General features: G+C 42.8%; 1 protein-coding gene across 1 annotated transcript in view; it reads right to left on the bottom strand.

Annotated features, from left to right (window-relative positions):
• Window positions 1-13,476, bottom strand: part of LOC135250052 (short transient receptor potential channel 7) — a 126,034-nt gene that overhangs the window by 111,286 nt on the left and 1,272 nt on the right. The window lies entirely within an intron of this gene.

Raw genomic sequence — 13,476 nt, 5'->3', positions numbered from 1 at the left:
GAGCCAGCTCAATGCCCAGTGAATCTGTTCAGTGTATATACGGTAGACTAGGTTTGATTAAAAAGGAAGTGATAATTAAATCAAGCTCATTCGAAATGCACCCGCAGACGTCATACTATTGTATAAAAACTAGGTGAATGATAGAGCACAGCAATGTCACAGTGAGAAAAAATATTTATTAATATTTGTTCTTTGCTGAGATGCCACATTAGATTTTTGCAGTATCTTACTGCAGCTCTGATTGTCCATATGCTGATTCTTGCTTTGTGGAAGACATTCTTAGTGTTTCCTTGACTGAATTTTTTTTTTTTTTTTAAATTCTGGCTAATCTGCATTGCTGACATCCTCCGAATTGTATGTAGCGATCAATCTCGCACAGTGGCACAGGAAGGCTGAGGCTGAGGTAATCGGGGCTGAGGTTCGCATAATTGCGGTTGAAGTCGAAGCAATCGTGACCGAAGCGGAGGAAGTTGTGACTGAATCACTGGTAATCACGATTAATGTTTCCGACAATCGCAGGCGAAGTTCAAGCTGTCCCAGCCGAAGCCTAGGCAACCGTGACCGAAGCCCAGCTGATCACGACAAAGTCCAGACAATCGTAATTAAAGCCGTCCAATCACGACAGCGGTCTAGGTAATGGCGGTGGAAGTCCAGCTAATTGTGACCGATGTTCTGGTCTACGGTGACTTAAATATGGCTGATATCCAGGTGATGGGAACTGAGCTCTGGGTAATTGTGGCTGGAGGATCCTCCTACAGAGCAACACTGAAACATAATTGTATGTCATATTGTATTATTCAGAAGTGCTGAAAGAAATTTAAGGCTCCAGACACACAAATAGCATCCATCACTCAGGATGACAGCTGTCAGGGGTTTGGGATAATTTTATTCCTTCTTTCATCCCTTATCTCCTCTTCAGATGTGAGTTTTGTAGCATTAGAAAAATTTCACCATTTTGTGTTGACTGCCCCTGGCAGAGCAGTAATACCCCTCACGACTGGCTAAGAAAATTACAAACAGATGGAGAGCCAGGGGACTGCCAAGGCCTCAACAAAAAGTATTCTGCAAACATTTCCGTGTTGATTTAAAGTAAAATCTAGATTTATCAGCTTTGTTAAACCTCAGCGTTGTTCAAATATATTTTTTTCTGCACAATGATGCGGAACACCAAATGATTTCCCAGGATGTTTTAACACACTTTTCTCTGCGATATGACACGAATCCATGCTAAATCACAAGCTGTTGTAAACATCCAAACATCACAAGAATCATCTTGAGGGGAAAAAAATGCATTTCATTTCCTTTATAAATTAGCACTGTGTGAGAGAACCTCTTCAGAAAGGCATTTCATATTTTGGTAGAATAATAGATATGTACAATATGTCCTAATAACATGGTAATGCAGGAAGAAACATTTGGTACAGAAGACATTAACTGTAGAAAAATGACTTTAAGATAATACGGTTGCCTTACCCATTAAAAAAGTAATCTGATAAATTGACACATTAGGGGCCAAGTGCTTTATGTATTACAAAAGCATTACATATAAGTGTAGAACAATGGCTGCTCCCGAAGGCAAAAAGACATCCAGCTGCATATTCATCAGAATGTTTGGGAGGGAACTGAACTGTTGATTGGGAACAACGATCTGCTATGCCCCATTCCACACAGAGACGGATACTTGTACAAACTGTCCTGAAGTCAGACGTCTTTCGCGGTCCCAGAGCAGACGATACAGGCGATCATTAAAAGTTTCCTTGTGCATAATGTCGTACATCACATGCCGTACTCTTGGTGATAACTTTGTGGCACTGAAGCTGAGTTTACAATTCATTTAGAATCAGGGATGATTAACATTCCAGTACATTGTTCCAAAAGACGAGGTCATTTGAGAGGTTGTGTCTCCACGGAAATGGTTTTAACTGCGCAAACAGCCTACAAGCGATGCATTTAGGCAAACGGTGGCATTTGTTTTCACTGTTTCTGGCATGTGAGAGGGATTTTAAAGCGGAACATTAGCTGGTTCTTCCTCGTCCATAAACTTCATTTTGTTACGAGGCCTTGTGGAGCCTTTCTGCTGGACTAAGAGAGCCATCATCTCATCGCTTCAATTTCTTTTCCTTTTTTTGTGTGATGAACTATCCCTAACCTAAACTAAAATGATTCATTTTATACAGATACCTACTTCTTTTCACTGTACAGTCCACATGTTAAACGATGCTAACATTACGAAGGATTGCTCACCTCTCACAGGTGATGCGGGCACGTAGCAGGTGCTGTATCAACCACAGGAGTTACTATTGTGCAAAAAAAGTGAGGAGAGTCCTGCCAACTAAAATCCTATCACTGCTATTGCAATGCCCCAAAGGACTCCCTAACAGCACGTCATGCAATCAGTATTAGATTTCTTTGGTGCCTCACTACACTGAGATCAGGTGCTTTAGCTCGAAACTGCATGAGAGAGACCAAAGTCTGACTCATTATCCAGACAAAGCATCTAAAGTTAGCTCCTCGAGTCCCTATTGTCTGTGGTCCTAAAATGCTTTAAAAATGAATGCGCTTCCGGCCAAATCAATTAAAAACTCAGCCAACATTCCTAATGTAGGCTGCAAGCTGACTCACATTTAGTTTGATTAGGTTTTAATGCTGTGTGGAAGCACTGCCGCCATTTTCAACTGGCAGTTCAGGCTTGCTTTGCGTGTGCCTGTCCGTTGGTGTGTCTGTCTGTCTGTCTGTCTGTGCGCATATTCCATTAGGTAAGCATAACTACGAAAGGTAAACTTGGTATCTCTCGCACTGGATTTGTGTCTGATGCAAATAAAGATGGAGCAAGTCTTATTATGGATGCTACGATGTTCACACAGAGCTGAAGATTGCTTTAGCCCTCCCCTGTGGACAATAGAGCCTCACTTTGTCCAGGCATTCTCTCAGCTCTGTCAACAACAGTTGGATATCCCGGACTTTCTGATTTTCAGAAGATATGAAAATTGACTAGATATCAGTCAGTCCACAGAGGTGTATCAGCTGTTTATTCTTTTCCACATGAATAGTCACTATCAGAATGACTTATCCAGTCAAGTACAAAATGCACAATCAACTGACCACCAGATGGCAGCATTGGTCCACTAAAATGGCCTGAGTATGAATGAGCAAAGTAGTACAGCCCCTACCATTACCTCATCATGCTACAATAACATCCCAATCACCCCACTTCACTAGGGCACAAATGGTCTCTCATTGCACCACTAATGAAGATTCAAATTAGCTCCATTAAGGTTGGAGTCCTACCATACATAAAACAAGCAAACGGCAATTGGACTCTCCAGCTTCAAAAGGGAAGGCATCGTCCAATCATTAATCCACCGCACACCTGGAGCAACAGAGCTACACCTGCATCGGGTGAGAAGGTCAAAACAGAGTGTGCTGGAGACGGTGATGAAGACACCTGCAGAGGAGAGGAAAGAAGGCCAAGAGATCTAGAACAGGGCTGAGGCCCAGCCACTCCTTCAGCCTTGCCCGTCACCCTCCAAGAAGACCCGCATGGTGACCAGCAGCCATAGCTACACTCTCTAAACCAGGGGAGCTGGCATAGCATATATATTTTAATAAAATATCCATTTGTACAGCTGGGAATTTATGAATTTTCTTGAAAACATGTGATTCACGTTCATTAGTTTTAGTAGTTGTTGTAGTAGTAGTGTGATTGCCACAGCAAACTTTAAGTCACATGCTTGGGTCCTTAGCAACCATGACACACTGCCATGTAGAGGTATGCTGCAGAGCTCTGTGCATACTGGAGAGTCTGCAAGTCCATGATGATTGTAGAAATTAAGAGTTTACCTTCTTTCACTGTAGTTTTCCACTTCAACAGTATCTTGCAGAATCTAATATACTGATCAACAAACAGTGGCATTTGTGGCATTTATTAGCCACCACCACTAGATGTCGCTTGACACTTATTCTTCTATTTACTGCATTTCTGTGTTTACTAGCAAAGCACTTTTAATGAATTACACAGCAGGTGATTTCGTTTAAACAATAAGATTGATTGTCTAGAAAGACCATTCTCAGCGGGCTTCCTATTTAAGCTGTCTGTTTCATGTGTTGTTCTACATCAGTCTCAAAACAGAAAAATAAAATTATTCTTCAAATAGAAGGGGGAAATACCAGCTGTAGATTGGATTTTGTAAATGAGGCACCAGAACGGAGTTTGGGAAACCCTGTTTTATGTAAGTTCTCCACTGCACCAATCACATGCCTTCTACAGAGATGAGTTCTCCACTGCACCAATCATATGCCCTCACCACTACAGTGACCATATGTCTACTCCACTGCAGTGCATGCAGGACCTCTCCACAGCATTGCTGCAGTGATGGCATGCACTCTCCACTGCAGATTGCGTTGCCTCTCTTCTGCAGCAATCCTATGCCCTCTCTAATGCAGCCACCATCCATATTCTCAAAAAGAGAAATCACACACTCCCCTCCACTGCAGTGGTCACAATCCCTCTAACAGAACAGCTGATGCGTTCATATTGATCGCTTCTGCAGTCCCTGCGTACAACACGTACAGCGTTTCTGTGCCATTTTTAGCCGACTTCAGCCCATGTAAAATTGGGGCACATGATAAGGGCATGTAAAAGTGACTGCCTCTGTAAAGGTGACTGCCTCACAGTGTGGAAGCTCCACACGGCCTGCACACATGCAGGCACTGGCAAAGAAAAAATCTATGCATGTTATTATAGAGGGGTTATCATGCATAGAATGTGTCAAGGAAATGTTACCATCAAGCTCGGAAGCGTCGCTGTTACTTCCGTAGAGAAAAGTATTCGAAGATCAGCTGAACTGTTCCTTATTTGTTGGTTGATGAAAGAGCATGGTTGTGACATATAAAAACAGTTCCATTGCATTGTGATTAGAGCTGTGATATGCGTTCAAACCAGTTAAATATTTTAGTCTGGAGAATCATGACCTGAATTGTAGACAAAAATGTTTAAGTTAATGTACAGTATAAGCATTTTGGTTGTTGCATTTCTTCTGGTATTTTTTTGCAACTTGTTCAGCAGTTTTTAATACCATTCACAAATCCAATGAAATTGCTTCACTCTTCTACTACTAGCCCAAGCTTCTTAGTAAAGGTGACTGACTGGAGAAGCTCTAAATTTGGGCGAGCACAAAGAAGTCGATTCTCTCCACTGCTGTAATCGCAATGCCCTCTACAGGAAAGATCTGACTACTGCAGCGACAACTTGCCATTGGCAGGGCCTATCAGGATCTATCGCAGGGGTGTCAAACTGAATCCCAAGGGGCTGCAGTCAATGACTTAAATGAAGCAGCTGTGGCCCTCTAGAACTGGAGTTGTGCTCTACAGCAGTGCTCTACAGCAATGATCCCTCCACCAAAATTCAGCTTTAGTGTGTAATATGCAGACCTCCACACAAATTAGCCACAGGGAAATACAGTACCTCTGGAGCCATTATCCAGTTCCTTATGGTAACAAATGTGCTTGATGCAGCGCCCATGTGCAATGACACACGTAATACTGCCCAAGTGAAAACTGGAGTAAAAACCTGCAAAATATGCTTATTTAGAAGAGTTCAAATTTGGAATGGATTTGGACTGGTCAATGAGCTTACAAACTGTTGTGATCAAATTCCTTCTGTTTTCAACAGTTCAGTCATTAACTGTATAGACCCAGTAAAATATAGAACCAATACTATATATATATAGTGTGTATGTGGATATTCATGGGTGTGTGTGTGTGTGTGCATGCGCATCACTGCATGCATAAATTCAATCCAAGATGAGTAAATTGCTCAACAGAAGTTGCAAGTTACTTACAAAGACAACAACTGGCTCACCATCATAACCATGAATGCAGAGCAGGAAACAGAGGAAATGACTAAACACACGTGCAGTTTCCTCAGTAGCCACTAGGCTGTGCTGTGAAGGAAGAGCCACTTCACCAACACCTGCAGACGGAGTGCCACAGCGCGGTAAAACAGGTGATTAATGAGTCACTCTCGCCGGGCCCTGAGGGACAGATTACCATATTGACCTGCAACACATGCCAATTAAATTCAGTGTTAATAAACCCATCCATCCCAGTGGATGGTCCACATGCCCCCTGAACAGGAAAAGCAGAATAATGCGAAAGCAGCCACTGCTTCACTGCTTTTAGTCATCGGCTTGCCAAAAGGCAACATTAATGCACATCTCTCCCGCCTCTGAAATAGAACTGCAGGTGTGAGGAGTTGCCCGAGAATCTTCTCTCTTCTAAGATGCACGCAGCACACAGAACACGCAGACCATATGCCACTACATCACACACTAAGTATCACAATGGAAAACCAGTGACAAAACAGGAAAAAAAAAAAAAGCTTTAGGGTAGAAATGTATCTTTTTGTCCCTTTTACTGTGTAGCTGGATGAAAGAGAATGCATATTATTCAGCTCCTGGTGGCAGAATCCAACACCAGGACAAAGCCTTTCAGATACGCTTATATTGTATTTTGCAGTCATTTGAAAACGATTTTGCGAGAATAATCTGCTGCTTTCTCATTATGCAAGTGTTCAATATGTGAGGAGTTAATAGAAAGGCATTGTGGCTTTTAAGTACTTTGCTAAACAGCCCATGAATGGCCAGGCTAGCTAATGTTCTAGCCAACTAGTCAGCTAATAATGTACATAGGAACATGAAAATAATTGTGATAGCTAATTAATTCTGGGCTAAAAATCATGTAAATTGATTGTACATGCTACAAGTTGTACTGGACCGACTGTAGAGCACTTGGAAACTGAAACCATTTACCAGGAGAAATTCTAATATGTTACTATTATCACTAATGTAAAGGGCAGTTCTAAACTGTTCTAAATGTCAACGTTATGGTGGTGAGATAAAATATCTTTGTAAAGTTACAGTATGCACTGAAAAATATACAATTGTAACTTTTAATAACCATTTAAAATGACTATTTATGATTATTAAGTGCAGAAGACACAAAGTATGTTTGTCATGAAATCACAAAAGAACTGTCCAAATATCTCCATCTGATGTATGAATTTACACTCATATCAAGGGTCTTAATTATATATTTCATTAGCCCACAAATAAATTGTGTCAGATGTGATATGCAGAAGTGAAATCACAAAAATTAAACTGCAGCTAACAACCCATCACATAAATCACACATAGCACATGCAAACACAGTGCACACAGATGTCAGAATTTAAGACTTTAGTAGGTATGGAGCAGCCTAACTTTGAAATGCCCATGTGAAATGCTGTTGCTAAGTGTAGGTACAGTATCAAGCATGGGGTAATATTTCACGCGATTGCATATTAGGTCCAGAAAATGTGCCAACAAATAACAGAAAGGTGCAGGAGGGGACTCGTTCACTCTGTTTTAAATGAGCACACACACGCGCACACATGCACACACATTCATGCACACAACCAATTAAAACTGTCCACCAGTCACACAGCAGCACTAACCTAACAGTGAATTAACTGGCAAATGTAGGCCACAGAGCAGTGACTCCAGCTTTGACAGGGTGCTCCTCCCTTGATCCTGCTGAACCAAACGACCTCTGACATTTCTAACCATCATGTGGAGCGTAATTGTTCACCCCTGTGCACTGTAACACGGGCATTTTGGAGACAGGGCCTTCATTACCATCCTCACAGACTACAAAATGGGTTAGGACTGCACTGTACAGGGACATAATAAAGAGAGACATAACCAGCCAATGGAAAAGCAAGAGGTTGATGCCAAACCCATATTCCTAATGGCATGGCTGCAATTACAGTGTTGGTCTGACACCCAGACCCCCTCGTCCCTCTGCTGGTTCCTCTTAATGAGGCCGTGTATAGCTTGACCCCGCCAACCTCAGCAGTTCCCCAGCCTGAGAGCAGCCTCACCCCTGCAGAACACCCCCACGAAAATCACAAGGGTGCCATGCCACCGAAACGTCACCCAATGCCATTTTCCACCTGGGGGGGGTTCAACGAGATCAGCAGGGATGAGCGGGGAGACAGCATACGACAATGTCACAGAGGAACAAAACGCCCACAAACATCAGATATTGTGAGAAATGGAAATAAAACTCCCGTGGAGAAAAAGTCAAGGTAGCCATCCCCCCGTGGTTCCCGGACTGCTTCCTTAACTACAAAACTGTTTTTTAGATGACTGCGACCCGAAGAAAACTCTCCGAGGAGTCTCAAACTTGCCGATTGTTTCTCCAAAGCCGGAAAACAACATTTTCTGAAGAGAACGACATTAGGGGTACTTTAAAAAGCGTTATGCGATGGGGTTTAAAATTTTACCCCAACCGGAGCGAGCACACTCCGCATTCTTCGCACAACCCTGCCAAAGGAAGAGAATTTTAAATTCCCCTCTCCGTAAATGTGGGAAACTTCCATTTGCTCGTGTCACAGAGTTAGTGCTGGGGCCAGATGAAGAATCACTCTGACCCCCTGCGATGTGTGAGGAACAGGTGTAAATCGATTAATGTTATGTTAGGCCTTCCTTTGAAAGGGTTCAGTCCGTCTGTGTTCAGAAGACGTATCCCGCCTCATTCTCATTGACAAAAAAAAAAAAAAAGGCAGAGCTGCCCCCTTAAATGCAAACCCACAGGCTCTTTACATAGTTCAAATCACAGTCCAATTACCATCTCCTGAATATTTTCTTTCATACGTCTCCGCAGTCCTGCTGAGCACCTCAATTCAAGTGTTAAGATTTCCAGCAGAAACGGAGATTGCCAGGTTTAACAGGCGTGGGAGACAATCGGAACTGGGGTGTTGTGAAGGTTCACTTTTATTACAGCCTTTGAGGTGATAATAATGGTGCCTCAGTTGCCCGCTCTCTAAAGTGTACGCCGAAAGAAGAAATGTAGTTTTTGCAATTTTGTTTTTTCGTTTTCCTCTCTCCCTGCAAGTATAAATCGGGACACCCAGGTAGTGTCAAAAATTTTAAATAAATAATAAATAAAAAAACCTGACACATTTAACCTGTGATGGAATTTTAAGGCTCTCGGCAGAGTGGATTGGTATTCTTCTGAGCGGGAGCGCGTTTTTCAGATTGCAGATTGTGTTGTGATTCGATTGTGATCGAAATGCAGGGCAGCGGATCCTCGAGTGGGATTGGTGCTTCACTTTTTTTTTTTTTGTTCCCTCGCAAGATGAGACGATCTCACGAGCCGCGACCCTCTCACGGCGCTCCTTAGCGAGAACGAGCCTCCTAATCCCCCCCCCTCCCCCGCCGTCGGCCCTTCTCACTGCCTCGCGATAAAGCGAATAAAAGCTCGGCGTTTCACGGTCGCGGCGAAGGGTGACCTCATCGACGCGGCCGCTGTCCCACGAACGTCCGCCATCCGGCGAGCATACAAAGTGGAACGCATCGAGAACAAGAGCCTAAAATATATGGACGTGTCAGGAGTTTACGTGTCCTAGTACAGGAGGTTTTTTTGTGGGGGGGGTGGGGGGGGGGGTAGATTTAAAAATAAAACTAGTAACAGTGTGTTAGCCTTAGTTTAAGATGGAAAGAACGTACTTCCGTCACGCAGAACAGCCAAAGCAATCTGTGTGGATTAAATGCAATGGAAAGCATGCAGGAAAGGATGTAGTCTGAAGAGTTCTGTCATAACAAGCAGTGTTCTACAGCCAGTGGAATTTGTCTGCAATCCTAATGGCTTCATCTGTCATGCCCTCAGCATCTGAAGAAATACAGAAGAGACGCACCCCATGCGAAGCTCAAGCGCAGATCTCTGGCCCGCATCCTTGCGTGTGGTTTTTCCAAACCACAAACCCGCAAATCTCTCATTTATTAGAGCCCAGCTCCTGATTAATACGCCCTGATCAAAATGATCAAAAAATAATTAGACCCGCGCCGATTCGGCAGGACACTGGTTTGGGAGGAACACCCCTCGCTCCCGTTTGTTTGCTCCAAATCGCCGCCGCTGCTGAATTCTCCTCACATCCCATCCATCCCCGGTTCGGGGAGGCAGACGGAAGATTTACGGATCAGCGCAGAAATATTAAGTGGATTAATCAGGAACGTTCAGCCGAGTGCCATAAATATAAATTAGAAATTTGAAGATGAAGGTTAAGTTTCTTCACCATCCAGACTGTGTACATTTTCTCTTTGATTAATACTGTGGATTGTACTAAATAACCCCATTTAAAAGGTGGGAAAGGATTACGGCGTACAATCCGTCTTAATGATTTATTTGATTGAGGTCGTGCACCTGACAAAAGAAGCTTTATAAAAGTCTGACGATGCAGATTGGTGCGTCAGGAAGCAAGGCAAGAAGACGCCACACACAGATGTCTAGCAGAGCACTGTTGTCTTACCTTGCTGGAGAAGAAAAGTGGGCAAGAACTTTAAGTACTGTACATCATACGCTCATTCCTCTTGAGAGAAACAGTAAATATACTGCAGGAACATTTTTAACACACAGAAGACTGAGGATAATCAAGGAACTCACGTGAGAGAGAGTGTCGCCATATTGGCCGAGCAGGTGCGAAATGAAGATTGAAGATCCTCTGCAAGGTTGGAGCATCATGATATTATTGCTCATAATACAGTACAGGGTACTGCACCTGGTGCAAACATGAATCAGGTTCTCTATTACTGCAGATACAGAGTAAACTCGAGATGCTGGGATTGCAAAGATACAATACATTTCATGGCAAAGTGCACACATACATTTCATGGTGAAGTAAGTGCATGAATACATTTTATGGGGAAGTTTCAGAGGTGTGCAAACTCAGTTGGGGGAGTACTCCCCTCAGCCACTACTGATGTCCAGTCTCTACCTGGTTTATTCAACAGCTTCTTTGAACTAAGATGCTCATCGCACATCAGGTGCACATTCAAAAGGCAAACATGTTTCAGAGAGCATCATGGGAGGTGAAGTCCAGAGCTTGGGACTTTGAAGTCTGGGGTAGAAGTGTAATGTAATGGCTACGTGAACTGAGCTTCTGATTTAAAAAATAAAAAATTACTCATGATAACCTCGCCCTTGACCATGAACGTGCCCTTTCACCCTGACTGGTTGAGTGAAGGTCAAGGGGATTAGAAGGGTCAAAACGAAAGCCTTTATACAAGACAAGACAAGACTGAAACATGCCAAAGCCTGAAACACACCAAAAAGCAAAAAGCACAATGGCAATGACTCGTTCGCAGGAACAGGGTTATGACTGACTTGAACAGGTAAACCCCCCTACCGCAGTCTCAGTAGTAAGCCTAAATGTATTCAGCCTTAAATCATCCAAAACCTCTTAGTCATGGTTGCCCGGTATGTTTTTCATCTTGGATTCCCAACCATTGTTTTGTTTCTGTTCAGCATTCTGAGACTACACGCAGTACAAGCTTATGATTCTCCTGAGCTGTCACGTAGCTCCCCTTGGGCTGTACAATTTGTAGTGAACACTTGCAGAACTTCTCTCTTCAACTGTGGGTGGTGCGATTCACTGAAATCAGTTTCAACTCGTCTCAAGCAGCTCTAGTGTGAGAAGAATGTGTTTCTCACTGTTAGGCTCTCGGATCTATATTTTGGGATCTGCCTCTGATGATGACTAGGTCCTGCATGATTGCTTTTCTGTGCTATATTTACAATGAAATAATAGGCAACGGCCGCTATAATTTAACTGTATTTTCTTTCTTCACGCACTTCCAGGCCAGATATTTACCAGTTTGTGTCAAATGGAGAACACTTAAAAATGAAATATTATGTCAGGCACTATTTCAGGGAGATAGCAGTATTTATTTTCCTGACTTTGTAGCCAATAATGATTAAAGACCACTCTACCATGTTCAAACGGTACTAGGAATATAAAAACCTCCATCGGCAAAAAAGATTATTTAGTGCATCAGCAAGCAACTAAATTTAGCCGACAGCCTTCAATTCAAGCAACAAATGTCTGGAATGCATCACCTACTGGTATAAGACAATGTACCTATTTTAAAGTTTTAAAACAGCAAAAACCATGAATCAATCAATCATGTGACCACTAATCAATGAGGAAATGCCTATATAGGATACAGTGTTTATTATATTTTCCTCTAATTGATTAGTTATATGATTGCATGAGTTTTAATCTTGATCTTGGTATGGGGATGTTTTTCATGGTTTGGGCTAGGCCCCTTAGTTCCAGTGAAGGCAAATCATAATGATACAACATGCAACGACATTCTAGATGATTGTGTGCCTTCCCAACAGTTTGCCCCTGGGCACACAGCAAGGTCCCCAAAATTCTTTGTTTGTCACAAACAGTGTAGAAAAACTTGACTGGCCTACACAGAGCCCTGACTCAACAGAGCCCTGACTGGGCCTAATTGCCCAATCAGCACCCAACCTCACTAATGAGCTTTTGGCTGAATGGAAGCCAATCCCTGCAGCAATGCTCCAACATCTGGTATAAAGCCTTCCCAGAAGAGTAAAGGTTGTTATAGCAGCCAAGGGTGGACCAACTCCATATTCATGCCCATAATTTTGGATGAGATGTTGGATGTCCATTGTATTAATCACTGCATTGTCATCTCAATTTTAATATTACTCACCCAGGGATTAACAGATGAAGTAGCTTTTTCTGGGACAGCTGAAGTGATGTGCACTCGTTTTTTTTCTGATTTCATCAATCACCACACATTTTTAGTTGCTGAGTGACACCTCGCCCACATCATAGCTGGCATCTGTTTTTTTTTTTTTTTTTTAAAGTTAAGTGCCAAAGCCTTTACAACAAACGTGGCATTCTGGCTCACTCTTTGGGAAGGAAAATCCTGTTTGCAAGGTTATGCAGGCGCAAGCCTGGCCCTGATGTAAGCCAAGCGTTCTGAAGCCTACGGTCATCGTCACAATGGTGGAGTCGCCAAGCAGGAATCCCTGGAACCGAGGCACTGTTCAACAAAAGCCCCTTTGGATAAAAAAAAAGTGCTATATAAATGCAGCCCAAAAGCCAGAAGCATAACAGAAGTCAGAGAACAGAGCATTGCCTTCAAGTTACCACCCCCCGGGCTCATGAGAGCACTAGATCCTGCAAGGACAGGCCCAAGTGACGAACCGTCAAAGCTAGCCATATTCATTCTGAAGGCAGTCGTGACACATTTCTGAATCACGCACTTCATTCAGAAACCTGATGCAGACTGCAGAAAGAAAACACTGTATAATAATGTGTGCCTTCGGGGGGCGGGGGCCATTTGACAAGTGTAAATATCAAAAATCACTTCACTGATGCGCAATCTCATCTGGGTTAATAGTTATTTCAGCTTCTCACATTGTGCCTGCTCTTGGGTTTACAATAAACGCAAACTTGAAAGGAATTCTTTTTTATTCGTTACACTGAACAAGAGAGAGAAACACGTCCTGCGAATACAAAAAACTCATTGAGACACAGTACTAACATAAAATTACCATCAATGATGATAGAACACTAGGAGAAGCACCTCTCCTTGTTTCGAAAAGAGCCGTCAAGCAATT

This window comes from Anguilla rostrata, chromosome 3 (genome assembly GCF_018555375.3).
Source record: "Anguilla rostrata isolate EN2019 chromosome 3, ASM1855537v3, whole genome shotgun sequence".
NCBI lineage: Eukaryota > Metazoa > Chordata > Actinopteri > Anguilliformes > Anguillidae > Anguilla > Anguilla rostrata.
Note: the sequence above shows the minus strand (reverse complement) of the source record. Positions and strands in the feature narration are given on the sequence as shown.